Source organism: Pleurodeles waltl, chromosome 7 (genome assembly GCF_031143425.1).
Source record: "Pleurodeles waltl isolate 20211129_DDA chromosome 7, aPleWal1.hap1.20221129, whole genome shotgun sequence".
Classification (NCBI taxonomy): Eukaryota; Metazoa; Chordata; class Amphibia; order Caudata; family Salamandridae; genus Pleurodeles; species Pleurodeles waltl.
The window spans coordinates 1,493,949,766-1,493,961,239 of record NC_090446.1 but is presented as its reverse complement, the minus strand read 5'-3'; the positions used below and the strand labels follow the sequence as shown (position 1 = coordinate 1,493,961,239).

Sequence of the window (11,474 nt, the reverse complement as noted above, 5' to 3'; positions counted from 1 at the left end):
TGCCCTCTTCTGGTCACGCAGCACAGCAAGGTGCGCTACATTGTGTGACTTGGCCATAAATATGTCCCATACTCAGTGCTTTTAATGGGCGGGTACTGCCTGATACTGAGCACCGCCACTATTTACTTTTAAGAGGGAGAGTAACTGCAATTTTCAAGAAAAACTTCTCAGAAACAAGCAGGTATTCTGGTAGAGAGTACTTGCACTTCTATTTTTCCATTCCAAGCACTGCCCCTACTGCAAAAGTTTATTAAACAAAAGACAAAACAAGGGGCAGCTCGGAAAACAATTCATCATCTGATGTAGATCGAAAAGGTTGTGAAAGATTTATTAAGGCAATGGAATTGGGAAATCACCTATATTCCTCTATTTGCTAGCAATTTAACTAAAGGCGGCGCTTCTGGAAGAAGTGATCTGCACTTTTTCATAAAGTTCAGCCACAGAAAACAGAAGGCCCTTCTCTCCATCCCCCTTGTGCGTGAACCGCTTCCTGTCCTGAGATCTCTTCCGCCTGCCCGTGTTAAGCAACGCGCTCCCTGCGCTCGTGACACTCTGCGTGTCATTTCTTTCCAGGTGCGTAAAGACGAGGCTGGTGGCTCAAGGCGCGGAGACTGCGCGGCACGGAGGGCACATCGCGCGGACCGGGCAGCGCACGCGGTAAGTACCGCGGACAGGTGTGGCCTGGCGGGGGGAGGGCGGGGGATTGGGGAGGAGGACAAAACAGAGTCTGGGAATAGAAAGGTCAATGCCAGCGAGGAGCAAGGGAACGATGAAAATAATAATAATAAAAAAAAGTAAATATTAATGGAAGGGATATTCCGAGACATTGGAGAAAAAGAATTACAGAAACAACCTGTGATAACCTTCCACAAAGCGCACAGGGGAAGTTTAACTGTCCCTTTTAGCCTCATCAAAGGCGTTGTTTTTACGTGTTATTCTGTTGATACAGTAAGAATAAAAAATTGTGAAAACGCAACATTGTCTTCCAGTTCACACAGATACCTCCGTAGCGGGTCCTCACCCCGCGGAAGTAGTTTAGCAGCTAAGCATGGGACACGAACCCGTAAGAGAGGAAAGCGTGCCAATTGCAAACGCTATGCGGAAAAAGAAAGAATAAAAAATGAAGAAATAGCAGAAGAGGGAGAATTGTTATTATTGATGTGCTTGGTGTACCTTTCACATTTATAAACCCGGGCCAGGGATCAGTGGTCCATCAAATGCTTCTGGCAGCAGGCGCAGGAAGCGTAAGTCAAGCTAGAGGTGGAAGATTTGTATTTTGTGAACTAGAAGACAACTTTGGGTGCTTTCAGTGAGGCACTATAGCTGGCAGAAGACACTGCACAATTTTCACTCTAGGTATCTTTGACATTTGTGGATTAAAGCATCAAATACTACTCTGAGTGGTACCCATATATTACCTTGTGTCTATCAGGTGTTGCCCCCCTGGATAAGAGTCAGCAAATGAAAAATAAAATATTAGCTTATTATTGTTATATTTTCCATCTGCTGGCTCAGCCAGAAGTGCAGGGAGGGGCGAGGCTGGGTCACAAGAGTTGGGAGGAGGAGAAAGTGCACCTAAGTGTGCATATGTGTTTGGCTGGCTGTCGCAGGCCGGCCAAACGCACATGAGCACTTAGGTTTCTCCAGCCCGGCTGAGCTGGAGAAACTGCACAGACCCCAGGGTTGTGTCTGAGCAGCAGTCCAAGCCACTCAGACCACTTGTGACACTGCTTTCAATCTATGTTTAGCATGAAAGCAGCACCAGGATTTCTGGGTAGCCTCTGCTGGTGGTGTCCCTGTGAATGCTGGGACACCACATCAGACGAAGAGGAGCAAAGCAGCAGGAGATAGCAACATTGTGGTGAGAGGTATGTTTTTTTGTTTGTTTTTTAATTCTCCCCCCTCCCCTGGAGATGTGCGGCGTCCACCACTGGTGTCTATGTCAATGACTGTGAAACCTGGATAAATATCTAAAACACCCCCTCCTCCAGTTGTGCCAGCATCCCCAGGATCCTCCCAGCGTTCTTTCTTACCCATTAACTATGAACATCAGGACACGTGGTAATAGAACAGCTGCAGTTTATTTACATCATAAGCTGCTTCATAGGTTATCACAATATAATTGGTCCTTAACGTGCTCAGCTTTGCCTATCTTGCATTGTAATGTAAAGCATTTTGTTAATAAATGGTTATGCAGTAAACCAGTCATCTTTATTGCATAATAATCGGAACTTACATAATCATATCATATCGTATCATCCTTACAGTTATAACGTCTCTTTTAACGGTTGTCATAAATCACTTTTACCAATTATCGTAACAGCACTGTTTCTGTCAATTACTTGGTACATCAGTTTGTCCCTTTAAGGCTTCTCTTGGTACCGAATGTCTGGCGTTCATGGCCCTGAGGCCATGCCTGGGCTGCAAGCGCCATATCTGCCCAGCACTGACAGTTTCTTACCCCTTGGTTTGCCCTCAAGTGTTCCTGCCATGAGGCATTCTGTTAGAAATTGGGTTTTTGGTTGGCATCAGGTTGCCCTCTGTCCAAGCAAGAACCCTCACTCTAGTCAGGGTAAGTCACACACAATCCAAAATCAGCCTGTGCTCACCCTCCGGTAGCTTGGCACGAGCAGTCAGGCTTAACTTAGAAGGCAATGTGTAAAGTATTTGTGCAATAAATCATACAATACCACCATATAGCACCACAAAAATACACCACACAGTGTTTAGAAAAATATATAATATTTATCAGGATAATTGTAGGTCAAAAAGAATAAAGTTGCAATGGAAAATTGTAGAAATATCACAGGACAGTGATATAAAGTGTCTTAAGTCTTTAGAATGTAAACCAAGTCTCTTTTAAGCACAAGTACCTGGTTGGGAGTGGAAAAATCTCCTCAGAGGGCCACAAGAGAAGAGGTGCGTGGAAAAAGGGTGTGTGCGTCGATTTCTCCCCAGCACACACGGACTTGCGTCGTTATTTTCCACACGGGGAAGTCGGCGTCGTTTTCCGGCGCTCGGACAGTCTCTTTCTGTGGATCGCGGGGATTACCAGATGTCCCGGGTCTGTGCGTGGATTTTCCTGCTTGTTCTCTGGCTGCGCGTCGGTCTGCGGGGCTGCGCGTCGAAATTACGATCTCACGGCAGGCGTCGCGTCGATTTCTCCTCTGGATGTCGATCTGCGGGGCTGCGCGTTGAAATTACGATCCCACGGCAGGCGTCGCGTCGATTTCTCCTCTAGAGGTCGGGCGGCGTTGTCCTTGCGAGGCCGTGCGTCGGATTTTCGATCGTCCCAAGAGCGTCGCGTTGATCAGCGTCGGTGTGCGGCGTTTTTCTCGCTGCGGAACCAGCGGTGCGTTGAAATTTTCAGCGCACGGCGCGTCCAAGTAAAAGAGAGAAGTCTTTTTGGTCCTGAGACTTCAGGGAACAGGAGGCAAGCTCTATCCAAGCCCTTGGAGAGCACTTTCACAGCCAGACAAGAGTTCAGCAAGGCAGCAGGGCAAAAGCAAGGCAGCAGTCCTTTGTAGAAAGCAGACAGGTGAGTCCTTTGAGCAGCCAGGCAGTTCTTCTTGGCAGGATGTAGTTTCTGGTTCAGGTTTCTTCTCCAGCAAGTGTCTGACGAGGTAGGGCAGAGGCCCTGTTTTATACTAAGTTGTGCCTTTGAAGTGGGGGTGACTTCAAAGAGTCTCTAAGAAATGCACCAAGCCCCCTTTCAGCTCAATCCTGTCTGCCAGAGTCCCAGTAGGGGGTGTGGCAGTCCTTTGTGTGAGGGCAGGCCCTCCACCCTCCCAGCCCAGGAAGACCCATTCAAAATGCAGATGTATGCAAGTGAGGCTGAGTACCCTGTGTTTGGGGTGTGTCTGAGTGAATGCACAAGGAGCTGTCAACTAAACCTAGCCAGACGTGGATTGAAGGGCACAACAAGATTTTAGTGCAAAGAAATACTCACTTTCTAAAAGTGGCATTTCTAGAATAGTAATATTAAATCCGACTTCACCAGTCAGCAGGATTTTATATTACCATTCTGGCCATACTAAATATGACCTTCCTGCTCCTTTCAGATCAGCAGCTGCCACTTCAACAATGTATGAGAGCAGCCCCAATGTTAGCCTATGAAGGGAGCAGGCCTCACAGTAGTGTAAGAACGAATTTAGGAGTTTTACACTACCAGGACATCTAACCACATAAGTACATGTCCTGCCTTTTACCCACACCGCACCCTGCTCTAGGGGTTACCTAGGGCACACATTAGGGGTGACTTATGTATAGAAAAAGGGGAGTTCTAGGCTTGGCAAGTACCTTTAATTGCCAAGTCGAAGTGGCAGGGAAACTGCACACACAGGCCTTGCAATGGCAGGCCTGAGACAAGGTTAAGGGGCTACTGAGGTGGGTGGCACAACCAGTGCTGCAGGCCCACTAGTAGCATTTAATCTACCTGCCCTAGGCACATGTAGTGCACTCTACCAGGGACTTACAAGTAAGTTAAATAATCAATCATGGATAAACCAATCAGTAGTACAATTTACACAGAGAGCACATGCACTTTAGCACTGGTTAGCAGTGGTAAAAGTACCCAGAGGTCAAAAGCCAACAGCAACAGGTCAAAAAAAATTGGAGGAAGGAGGCAAAAAGTTTGGGGATGTCCCTGTCAAAAAGCCAGGTCCAACATGACCCCCTACCAGCCTAAAGCCAGGGGAGAACAATCACTATCCTGATGTACTTCCCTGTTTGAGGCGACAGAACAAGGACCCAGGCCCACAACAGCAGGGGCATGCTCCAGTTCTTCGCCTTCCTGACTCCAATTGGATCCCTCTGTCCATACTCTCAGGGCGCACTAAGCCAACCCATGGGGAACCTTTCTCCTTACCTGCGGATCCCATCTGTGCAGCACCTAACCTTTCTTTGCTCACAGATGTATCCCAGGAGCAGGATAGTACCACCATGACCAACACAGTGGTGTTGCCCACTCTACCCCCGGGGTGTGACACTTGTCCCCTCCCCAGGGATATCTCTGTCCACCCGGACAGCAAGCCACAGTGATTACTGACAGCTGCCAGGGATGAGAGCCAGGCCCCAGGCCTCTCAAAGCTCTCCAACCACTGTGGCTGTGGAGAGTGGGGGGCGGTAGCCCCAGGTGCTGGGCTCCCTTTAACCACTCTCCCTTTCACCAGGTCAGGGATGACAGCCTGAACCTGGTCCTCCTCTCTGGGGCTCTGTACCCTCCCTCCTGGAGCGGTACCCCCAGAGTTCACCATGGTCAGGGTGCTTATAGAAGTCGCCCTGTACCATTCCTCCACCAGTGCAGGGCTGTTAACCTGCAACTGGCCCTCCAACCTGGGGTCTGTACCTTCAGGTTGGACTAGGGCCCGGGGTGAGGCTTCCCTCCCCCTGCCCTCCCTTCTGGGGTCCAGCACCCTCCAACTAGGAGTGGCCTCCTCAGAAGACAACATGGTAGGGGCCCTGTTATCAGTAGCCCCTCCCTCCAGGTCCGGGGGGACACCCTGAACCTGGTCTTCCAGCCCAGGGTCTGTACCCTCAGACTGGATCACTGCCTGGCAAACCAGGACTTTCTGGGAGGCACACCTACCCCCCACCAGGTCAGAGTTTAACCTCTGCACCTGACCATTCAACTCAGAGTCACCACCCTGAAGTTGAACAATTGCCTGGCACGCCAGGACTTCCTGGAGGGCACACTGACCCTCCACCAGGTCAGAGTTTAACCTCTGAACTTGGCCATCCAACTCAGAGTCACCACCCGAAGTTGCACAATCGCCTGGCACGCCAGGACTTCCTGGAGGGCACACTGACCCTCCACCAGGTCAGAGTTTAACCTCTGAACCTGGTTCTCCAACCTAGGGTCACCACCCTGAGGTTGGACAACTGCCTGGTACACCAGGACTTTCTGAGGGGCACACCTACCTCCCACCAGGTCAGAGTTTAACCTCTGAGCCTGGTTCTCCAACCCAGGGTCACCACCCTGAGGTTGAACCATTGCCTGGCAGGCCAGGACTTTCAGGGAGGCACACCTACCTCCCACCAGGTCAGGGTTTAACCTCTGAGCCTGGTTCTCCAACCCAGGGTCACCACCCTGAGGTTGAACCATTGCCTGGTATACCAGGACTTTCTGGGGGGCACACCTACCCCCCACCAGGTCAGAGTTTGACCTCTGAACCTGGTTAGCCAACCCAGAGTCACCACCCTGAGGTTGGGCAATTGCCTGGCACCCCAGGACTTTCTGGGAGGCACACCTACCTCCCACCAGGTCAGAGTTTAACCTCTGAACCTGGCCATCCAACCCAGCGTCGACACCCTGAGGTTGGACAACTGCCTGGCACGCCAGGACTTTCTGGAGGGCACACCTACCCCCCACCAGGTCAGAGTTTAACCTCTGAACCCGGTTATCCAACCCAGAGTCACCACCCTGAGGTTGAATCTTTGCCTGGCATGCCAGGACTTCCTGGGGGGCACTCTCACCCCCCACAAGGGACACACCGTCCCCAAGGGCCACACAAGAGTCTGGTAGGCGCAGGTTTCCCGACCTCTGCCCATCCGGCAGAGTCTGGATTTCCCCAAAACCAGAAACGGTCTCACCTGGGTCAATCCCGGGGGGGCTCTGCTCTCAGAGCTGACCCCTGACTTTCAAGATCCTCCACTGGGGTCTGCCACCCCCTCTCAACCCTATGTCTGGACTACTGCACCCCCTCACTAGGAGTGGTACTGCCAGACACCAGAACTGTTGGGATGCTGTCTACAGTCATCCCCCCAAGTTCTTCTGACACTGCGGGGCTTCCCTCAAAAGGTGGCCCTACGGTACAGGTTAGGCTCTGAGACCTACCTGGGACACTACAATCCTCTCCCACCTCACTTGGTCGGGAACCACCTAGACCACTCCCTTCAGGAGCACCCCCAAATGCCTCTTCAGACTCTCTGGTACTCACCCAGAAGTCTGCCTCCATTGTAAGTTCCCTGGGGTCAGAGAACTCACACTCCACCTGGTGTTGGCATAGCTCTGGAAAATAAGGACCAGACATATGCTCTCCAGCAATTACATCACTCTGCCCTTCACATGTATTAACCACAGTACCCTTCACCCAACCACCCAGTAACTCAGCCTTGGAAAAGCACTCTACATCACCCTCTTGAGACTGGTGAGACAGTATCTGCCTGTCCCTGACACTCAACCCATACTCTTCTGGGATGTCTCTACACTCTATATCCCGGACGTCCACCAGGGGGGAACCCTTTTCTCTGTCACTCTCTGCTAGAGTCAGTAAAGTGTCCCTCCCCCCAGTAGGAATATGACTCCCTGTGCCAGTTCCCCAATCCTTCTCAGGGACCCTGTGCATAACGGGAACTACCTCATACTCTTGAACCACCTGGGGTGTGTCAACTCCCTTCTTAAAGTTGGGCACCACATCTCTGGGCTTGTGCCCTTCTTCAGCAGTACTGGATGCAAGATTTTTGCTGCCACCATCTGAACTGGATTCAGCCAATCCGGCCTCCAGTTTCAGCTCTTTACAGCTCAGCTCTTGAGCTGCAATCTTTTCTTCTTCCAGGGCTAAGAGACTTGCTGCCTCAGCCCTTTCAAGAAACTCATCTAGCTCTTCCATACACCGTTGTAGAGCTAGGAGCCCTTCATCTCCCACTAGTTCTCTTTCCTCATCTGAGTAGTCTTCCTCCTCATGTGAGCAGTCTTCCTCCTCGTGTGAGTAGTCCTCCTCCTCATCTGAGGGGTACTTAGTCATTTGGTTTCTTGCTGCCTCTCTCTCTGCCCATCTTTCTTCCCCCCAGACTATGTAGGCATGTAGCATCTCCGCCTTAGTAGATCTCCTTGCTACAGGAAGGCCCCATTTTCTGCAAAGCTTCCTTAGGTCAGCCTTAGTGAGGTGGTCAGTACGAACAAAGAATGAGTAGGTACACAATCCCATTCTGATAAGATTTTACCAGCAAGAACCCAAATCCTAAGTCCAAAATATCAATAGTATATCCAGGAGGACATCAGCCAAACCAAAAGCGAAAAAGATGAAAAATCAAGTTGACCTTCAACTGTGGGTAGGTAGTGAAATACTTAGCTACTGTATGTCACTGCACAAACACAAGTCCTATCCTCACCGCTGATCACCAATGTTAGAAATGGGGTTTTTGGTTGGCATCAGGTTGCCCTCTGTCCAAGCAAGAACCCTCACTCTAGTCAGGGTAAGTCACACACAATCCAAAATCAGCCTGTTCTCACCCTCCGGTAGCTTGGCACGAGCAGTCAGGCTTAACTTAGAAGGCAATGTGTAAAGTATTTGTGCAATAAATCATACAATACCACCATATAGCACCACAAAAATACACCACACAGTGTTTAGAAAAATATATAATATTTATCAGGATAATTGTAGGTCAAAAAGAATAAAGTTGCAATGGAAAATTGTAGAAATATCACAGGACAGTGATATAAAGTGTCTTAAGTCTTTAGAATGTAAACCAAGTCTCTTTTAAGCACAAGTACCTGGTTGGGAGTGGAAAAATCTCCTCAGAGGGCCACAAGAGAAGAGGTGCGTGGAAAAAGGGTGTGTGCGTCGATTTCTCCCCAGCACACACGGACTTGCGTCGTTATTTTCCACGCGGGGAAGTCGGCGTCGTTTTCCGGCACTCGGACAGTCTCTTTCTGTGGATCGCGGGGATTACCAGATGTCCCGGGTCTGTGCGTGGATTTTCTTGCTTGTTCTCCGGCTGCGCGTCGGTCTGCGGGGCTGCGCGTCGAAATTACGATCTCACGGCAGGTGTCGCGTCGATTTCTCCTCTGGATGTCGATCTGCGGGGCTGCGCGCTGAAATTACGATCTCACGGCAGGCGTCGGGTCGATTTCGCCTCTAGAGGTCGGTCGGCGTTGTCCTTGCGAGGCCGTGCGTCGGATTTTCGATCGTCCCAAGAGCGTCGCGTTGATCAGCGTCGGTGTGCGGCGTTTTTCTCGCCGCGGAACCAGCGGTGCGTTGAAATTTTCAGCGCACGGAGCGTCCAAGTAAAAAAGAGAAGTCTTTTTGGTCCTGAGACTTCAGGGAACAGGAGGCAAGCTCTATCCAAGCCCTTGGAGAGCACTTTCACAGCCAGACAAGAGTTCAGCAAGGCAGCAGGGCAACAGCAAGGCAGCAGTCCTTTGTAGAAAGCAGACAGGTGAGTCCTTTGAGCAGCCAGGCAGTTCTTCTTGGCAGGATGTAGTTTCTGGTTCAGGTTTCTTCTCCAGCAAGTGTCTGACGAGGTAGGGCAGAGGCCCTGTTTTAAACTAAGTTGTGCCTTTGAAGTGGGGGTGACTTCAAAGAGTCTCTAAGAAATGCACCAAGCCCCCTTTCAGCTCAATCCTGTCTGCCAGAGTCCCAGTAGGGGGTGTGGCAGTCCTTTGTGTGAGGGCAGGCCCTCCACCCTCCCAGCCCAGGAAGACCCATTCAAAATGCAGATGTATGCAGGTGAGGCTGAGTACCCTGTGTTTGGGGTGTGTCTGAGTGAATGCACAAGGAGCTGTCAACTAAACCTAGCCAGATGTGGATTGAAGGGCACAACAAGATTTTAGTGCAAAGAAATACTCACTTTCTAAAAGTGGCATTTCTAGAATAGTAATATTAAATCCGACTTCACCAGTCAGCAGGATTTTATATTACCATTCTGGCCATACTAAATATGACCTTCCTGCTCCTTTCAGATCAGCAGCTGCCACTTCAACAATGTTAGCCTATGAAGGGAGCAGGCCTCACAGTAGTGTAAGAACGAATTTAGGAGTTTTACACTACCAGGACATCTAACCACATAAGTACATGTCCTGCCTTTTACCCACACCGCACCCTGCTCTAGGGGTTACCTAGGGCACACATTAGGGGTGACTTATGTATAGAAAAAGGGGAGTTCTAGGCTTGGCAAGTACCTTTAATTGCCAAGTCGAAGTGGCAGGGAAACTGCACACACAGGCCTTGCAATGGCAGGCCTGAGACAAGGTTAAGGGGCTACTGAGGTGGGTGGCACAACCAGTGCTGCAGGCCCACTAGTAGCATTTAATCTACCTGCCCTAGGCACATGTAGTGCACTCTACCAGGGACTTACAAGTAAGTTAAATAATCAATCATGGATAAACCAATCAGTAGTACAATTTACACAGAGAGCACATGCACTTTAGCACTGGTTAGCAGTGGTAAAAGTACCCAGAGGTCAAAAGCCAACAGCAACAGGTCAAAAAAAATTGGAGGAAGGAGGCAAAAAGTTTGGGGATGTCCCTGTCAAAAAGCCAGGTCCAACATGACCCCCTACCAGCCTAAAGCCAGGGGAGAACAATCACTATCCTGATGTACTTCCCTGTTTGAGGCGACAGAACAAGGACCCAGGCCCACAACAGCAGGGGCATGCTCCAGTTCTTCGCCTTCCTGACTCCAATTGGATCCCTCTGTCCATACTCTCAGGGCGCACTAAGCCAACCCATGGGGAACCTTTCTCCTTACCTGCGGATCCCATCTGTGCAGCACCTAACCTTTCTTTGCTCACAGATGTATCCCAGGAGCAGGATAGTACCACCATGACCAACACAGTGGTGTTGCCCACTCTACCCCCGGGGTGTGACACTTGTCCCCTCCCCAGGGATATCTCTGTCCACCCGGACAGCAAGCCACAGTGATTACTGACAGCTGCCAGGGATGAGAGCCAGGCCCCAGGCCTCTCAAAGCTCTCCAACCACTGTGGCTGTGGAGAGTGGGGGGCGGTAGCCCCAGGTGCTGGGCTCCCTTTAACCACTCTCCCTTTCACCAGGTCAGGGATGACAGCCTGAACCTGGTCCTCCTCTCTGGGGCTCTGTACCCTCCCTCCTGGAGCGGTACCCCCAGAGTTCACCATGGTCAGGGTGCTTATAGAAGTCGCCCTGTACCATTCCTCCACCAGTGCAGGGCTGTTAACCTGCAACTGGCCCTCCAACCTGGGGTCTGTACCTTCAGGTTGGACTAGGGCCCGGGTGAGGCTTCCCTCCCCCTGCCCTCCCTTCTGGGGTCCAGCACCCTCCAACTAGGAGTGGCCTCCTCAGAAGACAACATGGTAGGGGCCCTGTTATCAGTAGCCCCTCCCTCCAGGTCCGGGGGGACACCCTGAACCTGGTCTTCCAGCCCAGGGTCTGTACCCTCAGACTGGATCACTGCCTGGCAAACCAGGACTTTCTGGGAGGCACACCTACCCCCCACCAGGTCAGAGTTTAACCTCTGCACCTGACCATTCAACTCAGAGTCACCACCCTGAAGTTGAACAATTGCCTGGCACGCCAGGACTTCCTGGAGGGCACACTGACCCTCCACCAGGTCAGAGTTTAACCTCTGAACTTGGCCATCCAACTCAGAGTCACCACCCGAAGTTGCACAATCGCCTGGCACGCCAGGACTTCATGGAGGGCACACTGACCCTCCACCAGGTCAGAGTTTAACCTCTGAACCTGGTTCTCCAACCTAGGGTCACCACCCTGA

At 50.9% G+C, this 11,474-nt stretch overlaps 1 protein-coding gene across 3 annotated transcripts in view; it reads left to right on the top strand.

Moving 5' to 3' along the window:
- Positions 1–452: 452 nt before the first annotated feature.
- Positions 453–11,474, top strand: part of LOC138246566 (chemerin-like receptor 1) — a 42,500-nt gene continuing 31,478 nt past the window's right edge. For 2 of the 3 annotated variants that reach the window (XM_069201246.1, XM_069201245.1), the window contains exon 1: positions 453–657. The gene's annotated coding sequence lies outside the window, so the exon portion shown is untranslated. Of the gene's footprint in view, positions 658–1,746; positions 1,869–11,474 lie in introns of those variants that run through there. The other variant, XM_069201248.1, reaches the window with a different exon arrangement.